The following is a 16,761-nucleotide window of genomic DNA, read 5'->3' as shown; positions in this document are numbered from 1 at the left end:
TGTTTGAAAAGCAAATTGTAAATGCCATGATTTTGTTTAGAACATTACAGTGATTCTAAACTATAATATGGTGCCATTTCAGAAGGCATTAGCAAAGCTTCTAAAAGCAGCAAAACTATTGTCATTGTGGGAAAAGGTTAAAAGGGATTATGCCTAAGTAGGATGCTATACTCAAATTAGAGATTAATCACTGTTCTTTATTTTTAATCAATTTTGTGCGTTTTGGACATTGGAAAGAAATAGTTTGCAATTTGACTGTTGAAAATTCACTGGAACACTACCTCATTTATTACTTTATAATTCATTATGGTTGTACTCCTTTGATGATCAGGATAAAGCATAACATTGCTTGGTCCCCTCCTACCCAACACACGTACAGAAGAAGAGAGGTATGATTATTTCAGCCGTGATTGGAAGTGAAAAAAAGGCTGGGAATTTTTTTTTTGAATCTTCTAAACATGGATTTATTCTATTTTTTGACATCTTAAAAATATTGCACTTAGAGGTTTGCATTAAAAAAAAACTATGCAGTAAAGCTTTTATTTAAGAGGGAGTACAGAGTTTGATTTGTCAGATCAAGATTCTTAATGTTTAGACTTCAGCATAATTTCCATGTGCTGTAATGGCTGATCTGTGTATTTCAATTAGAACTAATATTAGCTGGCATTGAATTAAATCCAGTGTTACTTAGAACAAAGAAAATTACAGCACAGGACCAGGTCCTTCGGCCCTTCAAGCCTACACTGGCTATGCTGCCCATCTGAACTAAAATCCCCTGGCCTTCTGTAGACCATACCCTCTATTCCCATCCTATTCATGTATTTGTCCAGACGCCCTTTAAGAGTCACTATCATATCTGCTTCCACTACCTCCCCCAACAGCAAGTTCCAGGCACCCACCACCCTCTGTGTAAAAAAAAACTTGCCTTGTACATCTCCTTTAAACCTTGCCCCTCACACCTTAAACCTATGTCCCCTAGTAATTGACTCTACCACTCTGTGCAAAAGCTTCTGACTATCCACTCTGTGCATGCCCCTCATAATCTTGTGGACTTCTATCAGGGTGTCCCACACCCTCCGTCATTCCAGTGAGAACAAACCAAGTTTCTCCGTCCTCTCCTCATAGCTTCTGGATAACCTGTACAAATTCTCAATGAACAGGTCTCTGTCATTTTACAGATCGGTTTAATGGAACCATCAGTGGATGGTCAGGAAAAGCACATTGATTTGCAATGCATCTTCCATTTTTGATGCAAGGGCAAGCATGTCAGCACACTAGAAGTTCCTTTGCCATTTTAACCATCAAGAGGCATCGGCGCTATCAAGGTCACCAAATCTGGGCCATTTTTTCTCCCCAATTAATCAGGATGGAAAGTCTAAGATTGGTCTGATTCTTGGACTATTCCAGTGACTGAATCACTTTGGACAAAAGGGCATTCAGTGCTGTGCTGCCTATCAATCCTGAGCACTTGTGACAAATACCTTGGAAAACAATGACATGACGGGAAACATCTTAACGGTTGTCATCAAAGGAAGGCCCAGAGTGGCAACAATGATGGGTAATATAAGTGCTGAAAGTTAGCAACAGTAGAACAATGGACTACCATGACAAGAACATAAGTTGGTTCACATGTAAGACATCCATCTCAAAAAATGTCTACTTATGGTTTTTCAGTTGCATGATTGCTGTGCCAAATGTTGGATTGTTCAACTTCTCCTTGACCAAACCCTTCTGTCCATTGCTGATCAGCTCCATTGTCAACAGAGTTTCTGCCACGCTAATTATCTCACTTTACTTGTTGTAAAAAAATTGCAGTATGGTGACTTTAATTTAAAGCATTTATCTGTGTTCAAATGCACAATCTGAACATGACCATTGCAAATTTTTGCTATTTACCTGATGTGCATTTTAAAATTCATTGCCTGGTGAATGTAAGTGCTGACTTTTCAGATTTCAAACAATTAGCCTTTGCAATACTTGTTAAAAAATGTTTGAATGCTATTTTTATTTACTTTCGCTGAGAGATCTTCCATGGCTTTGCCCAAGAATGTGTCAAAGTTTTTAATGATCACCCTGGTCTTGTTCAAGTGTTTAAATATGACAGTGGTCTTCTCATCACTATAATACAGCACATTTATTCATCATATGAATGATTCAAAATTAAAAAAATAAAGCCACTCATTGTCTAGGTTTATTTGTGAAAGGTGGCCATTTAAAGAAATCGTTGTCAGACCATTATAGCTCTCTGTTTTCTGCACGTGTTAGATAGAAAGTAAATACTTTAATGCAGGACGAATGATACAAAGAAAATGGTTTCACAATTCTTTGTTTTTGTTTGTTTATTAGTGGTTGGATCATTAATTTTCAGGTGGGTGCATTGGTTAGGTTTTAGAATTTTGATTTTAAAATGAATTGTCAACCCAGGGCATGAACAGCATATAAATAAAGTACAACATTTTTTTGGGAGATTTGGGACACTTTTTACAGCACAACAACTGTTGCAATATTCATAGACACAACCCCCTAGTTGGTTGCCTTTGTGTCAAGGTCCCATTACGCATTGTGAGGAGAGGGCACTTTTATGTACCCAGCAGCAATCAGAGGGCGGGCAATTCTGGAGCCTTGGCAGCCCCACTACGAGAGAGGTGGATGTTGCTGAGGCAAGTATGAGGGGTACAATATCTCAAGAACACCTCAACATTGAGGCAGCCTTGGACACGTAAAGTTTAATAATGCAGAGCAGGAAGGTGGAATGCCCTGCCAAAGAACAAAAACTAAAAATAGTATTGTGCAAGAACAGGCCTTTCAGCCCTCCAAACCAATGTCAATCATGATGTCCTATCTAAACTATAAAGCCTTCTGCCCCAGCTTGGACTGTATCCCTCTATTCCCTTCCTATTCATATACCCATCCACCACCTCCTCTGGCAGCGTGTTCCAGGCACCCACCACTTCCTGCATGAAAAATGTCCCCCACACATTTCCCTTAAACTTCCCCTCTCACCTTGAACCTGTGCCCCCTTCTAATTGACAATTCTACCCTGCTAAATTGGGATGGGGGGCGGGGTGTGCAACCTTTGCTTCCTGTGGCCCTCTTAGTAGGGCACAGATCTTCCTGCTCCAAGAGCTCCACATCCTGCTTGTGGGGTTGCTGCCTCTGAGTTGGTAGCAAGGGCCCACTCCTCCTAACTGGGGCACTATGTTTAAATTGTCTGCCCGCTTCCTTGGAGTGGCCAACCAATCCATCTCCTGCCCCTGAAAACCTTACCCAATGGTGGGAATGTATAGAGGCACAATCTTGATGCTACTCTTTCTCCCCCACCATCCCCAGCCCCCTTGCGCCCACACCTATTTACTGCCAGCCCCCAATCTGTCTCCATGGGACCATGAAAATTGTGCCTTGGCAGCTGCACTTTGCGTTATCGGAACATAGCATAAGTGCTTCACTATCTGTTAAACGTTTGTATTTCTGATCATCCGCTATGAGAAAATCTTAGTATGATTCATAGTAACAATGCTACTATTATGTTGAATACAATTCTCATGGGATTAAATTTGCATATTAGTAGAACCGAGAAATTTAGATTGAAATTGAGAGAGTATTTGGATGAGGGAAGTTCATCATTCCAGTGAATATTTGAACGTTTAATCATTTGAATGACTATCTCATTTGAATCCAGTGTGCTTCTTTGCTGATAACCCACTTTTTTCTGTAGGTGTGCAGGTGGGAAGAGAATTCCGACCACTTTTATTGAGAGAGTATTAACAAATCACTCAGCAGAAAATGAAATGGAAGACAGGCTGCTCCTTTTCCGTGCTTAGTCACAAGCACAAACGGTATTAACACTCTGGAGGATTCATCAGTCCAACTGGTCTGCTAAAATAGCCCAGCGGAGTACTCGCACTCTGGGGTGGTCAGTACTAGAGGATTAATCTGCAGAAGTAAGAACATAAGAACATAAGTTAAATTGTTTTTCACCCTATTTTTCCTCAGGAACTAATTTTTTTAGGTTGAAGTTAAGGTTTTATCCAGTGTTGAAAAAATTATATTTCAGAGCACAAACAATTTACCCATTTCATGTTAATGTCTTCCTTTGAAATTTAAGACAAGTGTGCACTTCTCCCAAAAACCCTGGCTTAGACTTCTTCATTTTGTCCAGATCATTAACTTCATTTGACAATAGATCAAGACTCTTTAATTCGCCAGTATATTTGTTTGTTTTTCACTTGATCTCAAGAATATTTGATTGTTTTTCAAAAAATATTTTGAAAGGACAGAGGGCAAATTGCAAAAATTCTTCTTCTACGCGAATTTATATTCCATGAGGGATTATTGGGGATGCAAACTCCCAGTTCTTGGACACCACAAGGTCCCGTAGCAATGGTGCATGTGTATATATCTGAAGGAAGCACACCTGAAGTTAGAATGATCAAGAGGTTGGTGTGGCAGCATTTAATGTCTGCTGGAAGCCTGTAGACCATGACGTTAATCAGCGTGCAATGCTGATGTCAGGTTAACAAATTGGAAGCTTCACATAACATTCTAGGCCTGCGCTTGACAACGGGTTAACCAGTGACTTTAAGCAACCCAATCGCCACCCACCAGCTCCCCCACCTGGACCTCAGTGATGACCAGTAGTTGTTTCAAATGTGCTCCACAAAGGAGTTTATCATTGAAATCTCCCAACTGTGGAAGCCACAACTGCAACATCAGAGTAGGGTGAGGACCTGATTTTCAGTGGTTGGAAGGGTGAGCAGAGTGACAAACTTATAGAACTGCCTGCTTCCAAGATGATATTGCAGTTTGCAGCACACTGTTTTATACTGAAGATCAGTGAGATTCTTTACTCAGACAGGACTGCATTCCATTCCACCTTGTCAGAAAAAAGATGGTAGATGAACATGAAAGCTTGCATTCGTTTGGAGTTTCCCCATGTTGCAGAATGCCACTGACAACATTTATTCTTTGATATGATGTAGGCATCACTGGCAAGGCCAGTGTTTGTTTCCCCTATTTAATTGCCATTGAGAAGGTGATGGTGAGTCTTCACCTTGAGCTGTTGCAGTCTAACTCTTGCAGATAAACTCACTGTGCTGTGTTAGGGAATTTCAAAGCTTTGGACCAGCTGTAGTGAAGGAATGGTGAGATTGTTCCGAGTCAGGGTGGTGTGTGGCTTGAAGGAGAAATTACAGATGGTGATGTTTATGCACATTGCTTTTTCTGCCTGGTGAATTCTGCCCGAAGGGATTCCACTTCCTCAACATGCTACTCATGCGTGACCATGTGAAATGCATCATGCAGGTCAATGTCCAGTATCCTGGCAGCATCCCTAACCAATTGTTCTCATGAAGCTGCAAAATAGCTCGGAAGTTATTGCGCCAAACTTGTTTTCTATTAATATGAAAAAATTGTGAAGGTGTTGTGCGCTGCAAAAAATAGCTGCACAGAACAATTAAACAATCTAAAGGGAACATCAATCATTATGTGTTCATTCTGCAGCAGTCTGCTCTGCCAGTTGTATTTCAGCCATCACAATAATCTGTTGGTTGTTGCTGAGGAAAATCTGTTCATGATTCTACTTTGCAACCCAGATATATATGCACACTACACACACAGTGAGTGTCATACTGCCACAAGAATTGTGATGGAGCATGCTGAATGTGACTGACATGTTCTGAAGGAACCCTTGCATCATCTGTCCCTCAATTTGAGGACACCTAGTCAGAGTCCTAAATTTCTACCATGGGTTTTCATATGATTGAACAGGCTGATTTTCGATCCATTAATCTTTGAGCATATGGTGCAGGATGACCCATGATGTAATGGGATTTAGAGTACAGGATTCACTTCCTTTTCTTTCTTTCTGTGCTGCCATTCTGCATTGTCGTTAAAGTGTTTGCAATCAAAGTATGAAGCAGCCTGATTGATAAATTGGTGCTACTTTGAATGATTGGCAGCAAGTTCCTTTGTGTCTTTAATAACCCAAGGCTGCCACACATCATGGAGAACTTCAGAGTATCTTTGAAGCATTTTCTTTGTCCGCTTGGAACTCTGATCATTTTGAATTGAGAAAATAGGCCATGGCAGGGAGATACTTTTCGTCCAACTGAACAGTGTCCAGTTCTAGCATGTTTGATTTTGCATACATTGTCCCTTATTGCTTGTGATGCTGGCTTCATGAAGGACAATAGCATTTATTCATTGGTCCTTCCATTGAGGATGCAATGGAGCATTGCCAGTGGATTTTTTCTAGCACTCTGACTGATGTCCAGTCCAGGTCTCACTGCAGTACACGTCTACATTTTTTCTGTTGACTTGCAGAGGCCTTTCTTGATAAACACTTGTTGCTTTAATTCATAGAAGGCTGAGCTGGTGCAGCAGATCACGTATAAAAACAGAAAAAGCTGGATAAATTCAACAGGTCTGGCAACATACGTGGGGGGAGAAACAGGGTTAACATTTTGAGCTTGTGTGACCTTTCCAAAGAACTGGAGAGAGACAGAAATGTAACCAATTATATTGTTGGAGAGGTAGGTGGATGAGGTGGGGCAGAATAGAAGGATAGGGATAGGTTGGAGTAAAGGAGAGATTAACAATCATGTCACAGAATAGGAAAAAGTACAGTGTTCTGGACAGACCCAGGGGCGATTCTCCAACCTCACTGCACTGTTTGCAGATTGCGATGATGCCAGAGAATAATGTGTGGGCCTAAAAATCCTTTTCTCCCCAGAATCAAGCAGTTTGCGAGCCTCCCAACCCCTTCCTAATGATGAAACTAGATTGTACTCAGAAAGGGCACAAGTCTGATTACCATATTTAAAGTAGCATTTAAATATGTATAGCCCATTCAAACCCCAGTGTGTGGTATCCTGCAGCCTTTGGTTATGGCGCAAGTTACTACTTGACTCCATTAGGGGAAACCTGGCGTGATGGTCACGCCAGGGGGCCTGGAGGCTTTTGAAACCCCAAGTGGTCGGGCACATGAATGAGCAGTGTCTATCGGGCAGTGTCCATTTTGTATTGCCCACTTGGCACACTGACAGTGGCCAGTGGAGAGCCCAGTGGTGCCAGTTGGGCACTCCCAGTGTGCCTGAGTGGCGCCATGATGAGGGGGTTATATGGAGGGGGGGGTTCTGACAGGAGGGGGTGTGCTGGGTTGGATCATGAAGGTGGTCTTGATGGGAGGGGGGAGATGTCAGGGATCGGGCAAAGGGAGCCATTGGGAGAGCCCTGATGTTGACAACCTGTATCTGTGTTGGGGGGAGAGGGGTGGGTGGTTGCCTTTTAGAGAGTGAGATAGCTGCTAAGGTATCAGAAGTGCTGAAAAGATTCCAGAGTTTCCCCTTCAACAGATGTGGGAAGTGGAATATTTGATTGACAGGATATGGCTGGAATTCTCCAACAGTTCATGGCAGCGGGATTCTCTGGCCCTGCTGCAGTGAATGGAGATTTGGCTGAGCACCAAATTCTCCATCCTTGCTTGCAGTGGTGGTGGGGCATGAATGGCCAGAGAGTTTGTCCTGTGAGTTATGTTTTAGCAACATTCATGTTCAGGCCAAGTCTTATGTATGCAGAAGTGAAGAGATTGAGAATGACATGGAAATCTGGTGTGGAGTGGGCAACAAAAGTGCAGTCATCTTCAAATGGTATATCTCTGATTGTCTGTTTAATTTTGACATGGAGGCAACTGAGTTTAAAAAGCTTTACATTCAGATACTGTTTGACACTTGCAACAGAGAGCAGGTGAGGTGCGTAGCCACAGGTATATAGGGGCAATCATACAACCTTGCTTGACTCCAGTCCAGATTTGAAGGCATCAGTTTCAGATCTCCTGCTCAAGACAGTTGCCGTCAAAGCATCATGAAGTAGTTGCAGAAATTGTTTGGAAATGTGTCCAATATTCTATGTCAGATGATCAAACCAATTTTGTGGACTTGAGTGTCACTGTCAACCTGTCCTTTCCAGCAGGAACTGTAGTCCCCTGTTTGCTTCTTCAGCTGCCTCTCCCCTGGAAGGTGGGCCTTCAGCTGCATCCCTTCAACCACCCCCCCCAGGAAGTGGGGGCCTCCAGCTGCCCCTCCCCAGGAAGGTGGGCCTTCAGCTGCCATTCCCCCCCTCCCCAGGAAGACAGGCCTTCAGCCTCCCCTCCCCAGGAAGACAGGCCTCCAGCTGCACTTCCCCAGGAAGGCAGGTCTCACTGAGGGTGGCAATGTCAAGTTTGGTCTTAGTAGCTCACATGATATCATTCCAAGTTATAAAATTTAATATTCTCTTTCTTTGGCTAAGGAAATGATGATCCCACAGAGTGTTGTTTCTCCAGCCAAGAGAAAGTTGGAAAGCCAATTTTTAGGGTACCTTTTCTAGCCCCTTCACATTTTGGGTGAGCAGAGGATATCTTGAAGAGGACTGTATAGTCACAGAAACTGCTGCACAAGAACACCTCTGCCCCATACATTGGCCACCAGTGTACAATTTCTTGGTTTGGGACTTCCAGGTTCATAGTGATGTTCCCATTGCCAATTCTTCATCTTCACAGGACTTAGCAAATAGACCTGGGTAGAAGTGTGTGCATGAGACACAACCTGACCACCATGAAGGAACATCTTTCAGGCAAGGAACAGCACAGGAAGCTGTAACCTAAACGGCCCATTCTGCCCAGTTGTACATGAATAACTATTTGAAGTGCTGTACCAATAACCTCAATCTCAGTTCATCAAGGGTGAATTAATGATTAAGGGCAATGAGAAAGTAATAGATGCTTATACCATCTGTTTCTAAGTTGGAAGAGACTGAGTGATGAGGGGGTGTGTGTAATGAGAAGGAGGATACCGTCATCTTCAGAAAATTCAGCCCTGCAGGTGGCCGTGGCCTCAGCAACAACCAGTCCTGTAAATGTCACAATGAAGTTTGCACAGTGTCAGTATCTGAGCTGGTGGCTGTATGTGTGAGATTGAGTGAAAGTGTCTGTTCATCATCACCATCTTCTTCAATCTACTGCTTCTTCACCACTGTCTGACTTGGTAGCAGTTCATGTGTTTCTGAAGGGGGAAAGGCACAAGGGTGGGGTTGTGCTGAGGTGATGGGTGCAGGCTTACTCATCTGCAGCTTGAAATTCAATATGGCATAAGAGTAAAGTGGGATGTTAGGAAGAGAGTTAGGTATGAGCATTCTGTCATCTTCAGTTTTAGCTGTGCCAATGGCCACAATCTCGGCTATTGTGGCTCTTGTAATGGAAAGCATCATTTCCTCCAGTGACATATTCACATGACCACTTCAGTTATCCCCGTTCAATTAGCCCCTATTCTCACTACTCCAGTCCCTCCTTCAGTTAGCTCCCACTGCCTGCGTCTATGCGCTATTTTCTCCTGTAAGATTGAGAAAACTGTGTCAGTGAGTGTGATATAACATATTTGGGTATTGTGACTGTCATGGTTGAACAGATGACCATTTGTACAAAGTGGGTATTTTTGAGTATAAGGCCAGAAGCACTGTGAAGTGTGTATGAGATTAGTTACTCAAATGCTTGTACGAGCTGTGCTTGACAGTAGGTAAGGTGTTACATAAGAACATAAGAAATAGGAACAGGAGTAGGCCCTTCGAGCCTGCCCCGCCATTCAATAAGATCATGTTTGTTTCCCTGTGTGAGGTTACTGCTGTACTTAGTGGGATATGGAATTTGAAGATTTATTCACTGATCTCAACCACTTAGAGTCATAGTCATAGGGCAATACAGCACTAAAAAAGACCCTTCAGCCCACCTGATATATGCTGACTGTGGTGCTCTGCCAGCTAGCCCCAGTTGCCTGCATTTGGCCCATATCCCTCAAAAGGTACTCTGCATGTTTGCTTCTCGTTCTGCTAACCAGCAAGGTTTACAGGCTGCTAGCTGGACTCTGTGCCTCAGGCTGCTAAATGGATATTGTCAATTGCTTCCACGAAAAGATTGCCAATTATATCATTGTTTCCCTTTGAAAATCTTCTCTGAGCACACCAAATTATGGATGTATGCAGCACAATGACTCAATTCTCAAATCATTCATGAGCAGCTGAAAAGTCGTGGGAGCATTCTTTATCCCAAGTGGCATTACCTTGAATTGATAGAGTCCTTGTGATGTTGCAAAAGCGAGATCTCCTTTTTCCCTTTCAGTCAAAAGTATTTGCAATACTTTAGCAAGTCGAATTTAGTGATAAATTTCAATCGTCCAATGCTCTCAATGCAGTCTTCTAAACATGAAATAGGGAACAAATCCCTTTTTGTTACAACATTCACCCATCTGTAGTCGATGCACAGTTTCTGGGTTCCATCTGACTTGGGCACCAGAACAATAAGGTAGCTCTAGCCATCAGAACTCAATTCAGTGAGATCGTTTTGGAGCATATACTCACATTCCTTCTGTGTCTGCAGTAACTGAGCTGGACTTAACCGAAAGGGATGTTGTTTGATTGGAGTGGTGTCCCCACATCTATGTCATATATTGCTAACCCCCATTCTGCCTAGTTTATCCCTGCAAATCCCTGCAGTTGTTCCAATTCTTATCTCGGAGATGACTCAACCACTGGTTTAAATTTCCCAGAACTTCCTCAATTCCCAAATGAATTTTAGGGAAGTCACTGTCACGATATTTTCCCTCATCTTCCCCTTGTTTTGTTACTGATAAGACATCATGCTTGTTCTCATGTACATAGTCACACTCAAAAATGCCTTGAGCTTCAAGTGCTGGATAACGTGGCTTTAATTGTGAGTCACCCTGCTGTAATTCAATTAACCCCTTTTAATTGAACTCATCAGTCTTACACTCTACGTTTGTCTCATCCTCATTTAACCTACTAAAGGTGTTATCAGATAACCTGATCTCATTGTCCTCGTCCTAGGCTTGCAACTCCTTCCTGATTTGTTTTAGCTGCTGAGCCTGTGATTGCATCACTACGCAATCTGGGAAAAACCCCTGGTGGTCTGTTTGTAATTTCTCGGTGGCTGGATTTTCTACTGGCTGCTCGACTATAGTAGGCATCTTGACCATTTGTGATGCTGCGGTGGCATTCTCCAAAATGAACTGAGTGCTTGCAATGGGTAGGGTTTTTATCAAGCATACCATGACTTCTCCTGTATTCATGCTACTCTCTGAGTTTACTTTTATTAAAGGTATTTCTTTTGTTTCTCCAAGAATGCTGTGATTTAACATCTCTTCCTACAACAATCATAGAATCTCCACAGTGCAGAAGGAGGCCATTCGGCTCATCGCATCTGCACTGATAAAACTCCCACCCAGGCCCTATTCTTGGAACCCCACATATTTACCCTGCTAATCTCCTGAATGCTAGGGTCAATTTAGCATGTTCAATCAACTTTACCCTTCTTTCCGGACAACAAATCTCTCTATCCCATAACGTTAAGGACTGACTCGCACCACTATGCAACGTCATTTTAATATCTTTTCTCATTCCGTCCTGTCCACATTGAAACATTCTCCTATAACACTCAACCTTTGAATACAGCCACTACCTGTATGTCATTCTGTCCCTGTACAGGTGTGGTACATCTTGTCATCCTTTTTGTCTGCTTTGGCACTTGGTGTATCAATGTGACTGGCTTTTCTGCTTGTCCAGTTTTTAAGTTCCTTTGATCCTGTGTGAAATTGATTGACGCCAACAGGATGACCATTTAATCTCCAGTGTACTGCTCAGGTGTGGCCCAGTTTACTGCAATGCCAACATCTGATGCTTTTCATATCTCACCCCTCCAGCAAATTCGGTTTATTTTGAGAGGAAGGCTTTTGGAGCTTCTTGCTACTCTCTCTCTTACTGGTCTGTCCGCTCTCGCACCTTCCTAGTTTCCAGTTTTCTCTGATTTTAAAAATGGGTTTTAAGAAATACTTTAGTATGTGAACCAACCCGTAATCGTCTGCCAACTCTGCAGTTTGCCTGGCCGTTCTAACCTTTTGTTCCTCAATGTGCATCCTAATCATTGTAGGCAACAAGTTTTTAAATTGCTCCAGCAGAATTATCTCTCTAAGTGCTTCATAGCTCTCGATCATTTTCAGTGACCGTATCCATTTATCGAAGTGACTTTGTTTGACCCTTTTAAATTCGAGGTGCATCTGCCTAGACTGTTTTTTTACAGCTCTAAACTGTTGTCTGAAAGCTCTGATACCAGCTCATAAGCACTGAGTATAGCTTTCTTCCCTGAGTCTCCAGATCTTTCCACTGACAGACATGTATGTACTTCACTAGCCTAACCCACAAATCCAGTCTGTATGAGTAGGATCCAAACGTTTTTGGCCATGTCATCTGTCTAGCTATTTTTTTTTAAAGCACAAATTTTGGGAGAGCTTCTATATATCTGAACATTTCCCCATGGATATCCCGCTAGAACCACTTTTTTCCTCATCCTCCTTGTAATGCTACCTTCTGCATTTCCTTTTCCTTTGAAACTTTCTCTCTTTGGCTCCTTCCCTTGCTTCTCTTTCCTCTCATTCTCTCTCTGTCTCTCTCCTGTATCTCGTAGCACTGAGAAAATGTCTGTTTGAGATCCATAATCAAACTCCAAATTATGCTTTTACATGTAAATAGGGTGCACTTGCATCCAATTCATGAGAACTATTCTTATAATTAATTCCTGCACTTGGTATTGGGAACTAATTATGTAAACATATCACACTGCATTTATACCATTCCTCCAATAGATATATTACAGTTGCTAGAGCATATTGTAATGTTACTGTGCCTTTGAGAAATGTTTCTCTGCAGGATTGGTTTTAACAGTCTATTCTGACTGGTGCTGCTTGCACTGTAAGTGGCAGCCTGTGTTGTTACTGCAGCAGCATAATTGCTCCTAATTGCTGAAATGTTTGTTTTAATCTAAACTAATGCTGTTCTGCTAATTTTAGTGACTTCCTCTGAGGCAGAATAGGGCTTGATGGGGTCAATTGATAGTAATATCAGGTGACTGGGTGCAACTAGGCTTAGAAGCTGCTGGGAGTTGATAGACAGCAGTGCCTCACTTTTCCTCTCTGAAGTTGGAGACTGGAATCTGCTAGGAAACGAATCTTGCTTTGAGCTTCTGTTCATGTTGTTTGGGAGTGGATCTTTCTCTTAAGATTCTGTTGTGTGAGAATCAGAAGATGGGTGTCTGTCTGGATTTCAGTGCAGAGGCATTAAAAGGCTGTCGATTAAGCATCCATGAGAGCATATTTGTTTTTGGTGCTTAGTGGTCTGAAAATGAGATTTATGACGACAGAGATATTGCTAAATTGGAACAATAGAGATGGCTAGCTATTAAGAGTTATACTTAGTCACATTTATGTATTTTAATTGGGAAAAGTTGTGCTAATTCTTTATGTTCTGTGCTCTTAAATAAAATTTGTTTTGATAAAAGCTTTGTAGTGGGTCAATTAAATTAAGCAAAACACCTTAAGTTTACCCTAACGCTAAAATCGAAAGGAAAAGTCAGCTTTTCAGCTAACTTCATAATAATACCTTGAAGTTTCTGATCTGGTCCCTAACAATATGCAGTTGTGGTGTGAGGATATGGAAATGGATCCTGGGATGATACAAAAATCAAGACAGAATGTATGTCTTAAAAATCATTCTATCTCACCTGTCCATCCTTGCACCATAATTTTATGTCCTCCAACTCTTACTTCACATGATGACTACACATGATTCTGACACCCAAAGAGATTAACTAATTTTACAGAGATGTAAAAAGATATATCAATATTCTATATTCACTGGGGTAACTTATGGTGTCATCTAATATTTTACGTTCAAGATGAATACACCTTAATATTGAACAAGATTTCATTTAGCATTTTCAACCCATAGTTTTTCTTCAAGCAAAAATGCCCAAATTTAAATGAAAATCCACTGACATGATGAAGTAATAAAATCTTGTGATAACATTGTACCACCTTCGACATGAAAATGTGTATAGCCTGGAGATCTAGATTATATTTTAAATACTAACAACTCTACTAGAATAAAGACAGCTGGAAAATTTACATCTCTCTTCAATCGTTGAGAGCTAGGGACAAAATTAATTGAACCTCAGAGCTAAATGAGTTCAGCTATTCAGAAAAGCTAGATTTCACTTCTATTTCTCTAGTGTTTTAGAAAAAAAGTGAAGTGGATATACCTCTGAAGAGATTTTTATGCCCATTCTGCCTCCAACAATGTCATTAGGTCTCAGCTGAATCCCCTGCAAAGCCATATTTTTCTTTCATCAATAATGTGTGGGTTAGAATTATCATCTTGTGCGGTTTTGAAGAATGATGTAACAAAACTATCAGATGACTCTCCACATTCAAACCTGGGTAGTATTAACAGTTGGTAGCCCTTTCAAGATTCATGCCAGGTGGTCATATATATAACTTATGATTTTTTTTATTTGTTCATGGTCTGTGACTGTCACTGGCATGTATTGTCAATCTCTAAATTCCTTTGAAATGAGTGGCTTGCTAGGACATTTCCGAGCGCAGTTAGGAGTTGACCACATTGCTTAAGGTCTATAGACCAGACTGAGTAAGAATGGAAGATTTCCTTCCCTGAAGGACATTGGTGAATCTGTTGGGTTTTTACAACAATCGACAATGGTTTCATGGTCATCATTAGACTTTTAATTCTAGATTTTTAAAAATTTAATTCAAATTTCACCATCTACTGTGGCGGGATTCAAACCGTGGTCCCTAGAACATTATCCTGAATTACTAGTCCATTGACAATACCACTGCGTCCATTGACAATACCACTGCGTCCGTTGACAATACCACTGCCTCACCTAATGTTTAGTGGGCTGTATTTTCCCATCTCCCCCCCACGCACCCCCCCACCCCAGCGTCGTGTTTTCTGGTGGCCTCTGCCACCCACCAGTGACTGCTAGCAGGATCTTCTAGTCCCGCTGATGTCTATGGCATTTTGCATGGCTCACCCATCCCATGCCCAGGAAATTTGCCATGGCTGGGACGGGAGGGGAGTGTCGTCTTTGGCAGGAATAGAAGAACCCGCTGGTGAGAGCCTGGAAAATCCCATCATGTTTGAGCCCAGCTCTGAGCTGAAAAATACATTTTAATTTGTCAGTTCTTTGGGACTCCGCATTATATCTTGCAGATAAGAATGATTTATTTCTCATCTGGTTTTCAGAAATTTTAAAACAATTTCTTTCCTCTTATTCATTGTAATTAAAGTCTTGTGCCATGGATGGTAGTCCAGGAAACTAGACCATGAGGGCCTTTTAGGATAAGATTCCTGCCATTATGGTCCATGCATTGAGGGTGGCAAAAAAACACCAGTCACATCCCCTTTCTCTCTCCTAAGCAATTCCAGGGTTTTGGCACCATTGCACTATTCAGTGATCCATCCCACGCATCGATAATTTCTGTACAAATAACTTTCTGCATCTTTTCTAAATTCACCTTTTGACATTTTCCAAATTGTCACCTTTTGTCGAAAAAGGAAAGAAAGATTTGTGTTTCTACAACAGGATCCATTACCTCAGGACATCTCAAAGCTTTTCAGAGTCAATGAAGTAATTTTTGAAATGGGGTCACTGTTGTAATGTGGGAAATACAATAACGAATTTGCAAATAAAAAAGAGTGAAAATTATCAGATAGTCTCTGTTTTATAATGTTTGAGGGGTATTTGTTGGCCAGACCACTGTGGCTAACTCTCTTGCTCCTCTTCATAATATTGTCATGGGACCTTTTCTGTCCACCTTAGAAGCAGATAGAGTCTCGTTGAGATATCTTAGATGGCAGCCCCACAGTGCAGGATTACCTTTCGTATTACACTGGAGTGTTAGCCCAGTCATTTATGCTTGAGACTTTGGAGTGAATTTGACAATGTTTCTCCAGATTTACTATTTCTAAGCCATTTACTATCCTGCATGCTTTTGTGAGGTTCCTTTTCATTTCGAGGAGAACAAGTGCTACCTTCTAACTTGTGATGCTGGAGAGTAGTGTACTATTGTCTTGCTGCATTCCTTTGGGGCTTGATCATCTTTGTCATGGTAAGTAGAGATGGACGCAATGGAACGAATTTTACCATCCCACCCGCCATGGGAGTCAGAGCAGGTGAGGAGCGGACCGTGGAAAGGTCCGTTGACCTCTGGCGGGATTTTCCTGTTTCGGGGCGTGCGAGGCTGGAAAATCCCACCCAGTGTTTAAGATATGGTCTGACCAGAGAAACTACACAGACAAAGATGGCTTTTTGCTGACTTGCATGCCACAGTTTTGGCCTTATGATCAGCATTCTATCTGTCAGCTTTGTTGATCAGTTCTTTGCAGTTTGGTGCTGACTAAATGCTAATGCTACTCGTACCCGGAGGTTGCTTTGAAATTCAACTCCCTGTGTTTGCTGCTAGTCATAAAGTGATTATTTGTGTGATTATCTGTGCAATATTCCATGTGGTATTGCAAAATATATGGAATATAACAAATTAATATAATTTGTATTAATACTTTACATGTCATTAAAATGACTAATTATATTCTAATTATGAGAATTACATTGTGTTTAGTGTATAAATATGATATTTCACTGATAGAACTAGGATCATTCCTTTTTTGAAAATTTCACTCGTCATCTGAAGTTATAAATATGTCTTTTTAAATATTTATGTTGACAGCTGTGCCTATGATGTTGAAATCTGAACTCATCATATAGTCTGAAACAAAAACATAAAATACTGGATAAACTCAGCAGGGTGCATCCATGGAGAGAGAAACACAATTCTATAGCAGTGTCGTATAGACTTGAAACATTGG

The 16,761-nt window shown here is 41.4% G+C and overlaps 1 protein-coding gene across 5 annotated transcripts in view; it reads left to right on the top strand.

Moving 5' to 3' along the window:
• LOC145339265 (contactin-4-like) overlaps window positions 1-16,761 on the top strand; it is a 2,278,868-nt gene that overhangs the window by 142,660 nt on the left and 2,119,447 nt on the right. The window contains exon 1 of one of the 5 annotated variants that reach the window (XM_080183691.1): window positions 3,869-3,941. The exons of the other annotated variants lie outside the window; for them this stretch is intronic. The gene's annotated coding sequence lies outside the window, so the exon portion shown is untranslated. Of the gene's footprint in view, window positions 1-3,868; window positions 3,942-16,761 lie in introns of those variants that run through there. 5 annotated transcript variants of the gene reach the window in all.

Source organism: Carcharhinus amblyrhynchos, chromosome 3, assembly GCF_965287045.1.
Source record: "Carcharhinus amblyrhynchos chromosome 3, sCarAmb.v2.hapA, whole genome shotgun sequence".
Lineage (NCBI taxonomy): Eukaryota > Metazoa > Chordata > Chondrichthyes > Carcharhiniformes > Carcharhinidae > Carcharhinus > Carcharhinus amblyrhynchos.
This window is presented reverse-complemented; position numbering and strand designations above follow the sequence as displayed.